General features: G+C 37.8%; 1 protein-coding gene across 1 annotated transcript in view; it reads left to right on the forward strand.

The window, feature by feature from the left end:
* CRB1 (crumbs cell polarity complex component 1) overlaps positions 1-3,582 on the forward strand; it is a 218,686-nt gene that overhangs the window by 88,752 nt on the left and 126,352 nt on the right. The window lies entirely within an intron of this gene.

The raw sequence follows: 3,582 nt of genomic DNA on the forward strand, positions 1-3,582 counted from the left end.
ATTTTAGAGGGAAGACATAGACATGTATAAACTAGTAATAAATAAAATATAGAGTAGGTTAGGTGTGAAGATAAATGCAGTGGAGAAAAGTAAAACAAATAAGGGGAATTAAAAATTGAACCTCAGGTAGAATGATCAGGGAAGGCCTTACTAAGATTACACATGAATAAAATTCTAAAGAGGTGAGGAAGGGAGTTAGGCAAATGTCTTGTGGAATAGCATTCCAGGCAGAGGAACAGCAGATGTGAAGGCCCTGAGGTAAAGAGTACTGGAAAGTTTGAGAAGCAGCAATGAAGCCGATGTGACAGGAATGGAGTGAGCAAGGAGACATAATAAGGTCAGATTACTGGGGCTTGTGGGAGCCTGGAAGGACTTTGGTTCTTGATTTAATAAGACGGGAAGTTGTTGGATAGTTTTGAGCAAAGGACTAGAATGATTTGACTCACATTTTACGATAATCACTCTTCTTGTTATGTTGAGGATATACTGAAGAGGGGTAGTTAGGGTACAATCCGAATGCCCAATAATACAATAGTCCAACACAATGGAATATTATTACATGGGAAATAGCAAAAAAAAAGGATCAAGTTTTAACAACAACACCTTTTTTCCCTTTTTTAAAATTTAAGATAGGAATTAATACAGAAGGATCACGGATCATGCAAAGAAAATGGGAGCATAGCTTCCCTGACCTGCTCTCTATTGCCCTCTGGTGGGAGGTCTAGATTATTCAGGGCAAGTCTACCCAGAAAAGTTCTAAGAACAGTGTTCATTAGTGTATCAACCATACTTTCATACAAACTTTCACATGCACACCTGAAACTTATTCTTATAAGAAACTTATAAAAGTATTATATATCATAAAATATAAGCTTATTTCATGAGAAAAATTATTATTATGATTGCCATTATTATTGAAAGTTTTTGCTGATTACAAAGTTAATAAATAAACCATTTGATGAACTTAAATCAACATATTGAGAATAATTATTAATATCTCATATTTATATATACACAATATGTAAGACATGAATTTAAAAATTTTAATGTTTATTTTTGAGAGACAGGGAGAGAGAGAGACAGCGTGCAAGCAGATGAGAGGCAGAAAAAGAGGGAGACACAGAATCTGTGAGCTGTCAGCACAGAGCCCAACGTAGGGCTCGAACTCACAGATGATGAGATCATAACCTGAGCTGTAGTCAGATGCTTAACTGACTGAGCCACCCAGGTGCCCCTATAAGACATGAGTTTGAAGAACATTTAAATGTTGTTTCTGGGAGCATCTATCAAATTACCTCTCACTTTACTCACCACCTAATATAGATAACAAATATCTTTCACATCCAAAAGGCAAATAATGTGTAACAGGCAAAAGAAAATATTTGGATTTCACAGGTTGTATCCTAATGTTATCAAAGGAAAATGACTGTTTTTCTATGTGCTCTTAATGATAAAATTGATCATTTCTGTAGTATCATATAAAAAGTTAAACACTTATTCAGGCTCTTGCTCAGAACTAGAGGCATCTGAAATAGTATTATGAAGAAATGAAGTTTCTGGTTTTTGACAGCTGTTTGTTGAATAAGTGCACAAAATAACAAACACTATTCACTCGGCAAATACCCAGGACCGGTTGACATGGCACTGGACATCGTGCCGGACCACGGACACATAAAAATGGCTAGGACAAACTTTATCCTTGACAAGATACTCACAATTTACTCTGGAAGGAGGAGGGCAAACAAAACTTACAATCTCTGAACAGAATGCTGACGCAGCCCAAAGGAAGGAGCCAATGACAGTGGCTTCGGTTCCGGAAAGTCTTCAGAGAAAGTGGCCTATGAGCAGAGCAGAAATGCATTTTCTTCAGGATGTTCAATGGAAACTTCTGCCCTCTGACTGCATTTATTAGTATTATTATTGTATGAATAAGACTGGGCTGAATAGCAAGGGCGAGGACTGCAGAGGGTTTAGAGAGGGGTGAATGTCTCTTCTGTCACCGATGCTGTGACAGCAGGTTTGTGGTTTGGCTGTTATATGTGTGGCCAGTAGCTGTGAACGGCGTGCTCTGCCTACTTCCCTCAGCGATTTCCTAGCTATCAGCAGGGTGTGCGTGCAGATCTGAGTGAGGGGGGATGAGCTAAAATGTATGTAGGAATCTGAAGAATGGGTGTAATGGAGAGACTGTGGAATTTGAGAGCAAAAGATAGGGCTTCCAGTCCTAGCTTTGATGTGTTCTAGTGGTTTCTAGTGCTTCGATATTGATAAATAGTTCTGAGCTTCTGGGTCCTCGTTCTAACATACAGGAATAATATCACCTAACTCTCAGGGTCACAGTGGCAATGAAATGATTTACTGAAAGTTTTCCCATAAACTATGAAGCCATGAAAATGCTGGCTGTCACCCTTTTAATATCTTCAAATATTGCTGCTAGTATAACTGCCAGCGTTTAACAGTCTTTACCTATACTTTCTACAGGTATCCTTTTCTGATTCTGAATTGCTTTCTTTTCTGAATATATTAGAACCATACTCAGGAACAGATTAACTGAGATCATAATCTCTGTGCTCTATTTACAGGTTTAACCTGGAACATTGTGATATGTGTGGGCAAGGATTAATTTCTGAAGTTGCCCTATATTAAACAAAAAAGTTAGTATATTAATATAGCATTTCAAATACTCAGGAGTAACAATTATCTTAATAAACAAAAACACAAGAAAGATATTTGTTATGATTAAAACATTATAAGTACAGAAGTGTGAAATGTAGAACATTGGCATATTTAGCATAAAATGCAATTATTAAAATTTTCCATTTATGTTCCCAAGGAACTCACAAAATAAAGCAAGGTAGAAACCTTTTTATAAAAGTAGAATGTTGTATGGCCAATTAATCTTTGACAAAGTAGGAAAGAGTATCCAATGGAAAAAAGACTGCCTCTTTAGCAGGTGGTGCTGGGAGAACTGGACAGCAACATGCAGAAGAATGAAACTAGACCATTCTCTTACACCATACACAAAAATCAACTCAAAATGGCTGAAGGACCTGAATGTGAGACAGGAAACCATCAAAACCCTCAAGGAAAAAGTAGGAAACAATCTCCTTGACCTCAATTGCAGCAATTTCCTACTCGACACATCCCCAAAGGCAAGGGAAATGAAAGCAAAAATGAACTATTGGGACCTCATCAAGATAAAAAGCTTCTGCACTACAAAGGAACCAATCAAGAAAACTAATAGGCAACTGACAGAATGGGAAAAGATTGTTGCAAATGACATATCAGATAAAGGGCTAGTATCCAAAATCTACAAGGAACTCACCAAACTCTACACCTGAAAAACAAATAACCCAGTAAAGAAATGGGCAGAAGACATAAACAGACACTTCTCCAAAGAGGACATCCAGATAGATGGCCTACAGGCACATGAAACGATGCTCAACATCACTCATCATCAGAAAAATACAAATCAAAACCACACTGAGATACCACCTCACGCCAGTCAGAGTGGCTAAAATGAACAAATCAAGACACTATAGATGCTGGTGAGGGTGAGGAGAGACGGGCGCCCTCCTACACTGT

Source organism: Suricata suricatta, chromosome 3 (assembly GCF_006229205.1).
Source record: "Suricata suricatta isolate VVHF042 chromosome 3, meerkat_22Aug2017_6uvM2_HiC, whole genome shotgun sequence".
NCBI classification, from domain to species: domain Eukaryota; kingdom Metazoa; phylum Chordata; class Mammalia; order Carnivora; family Herpestidae; genus Suricata; species Suricata suricatta.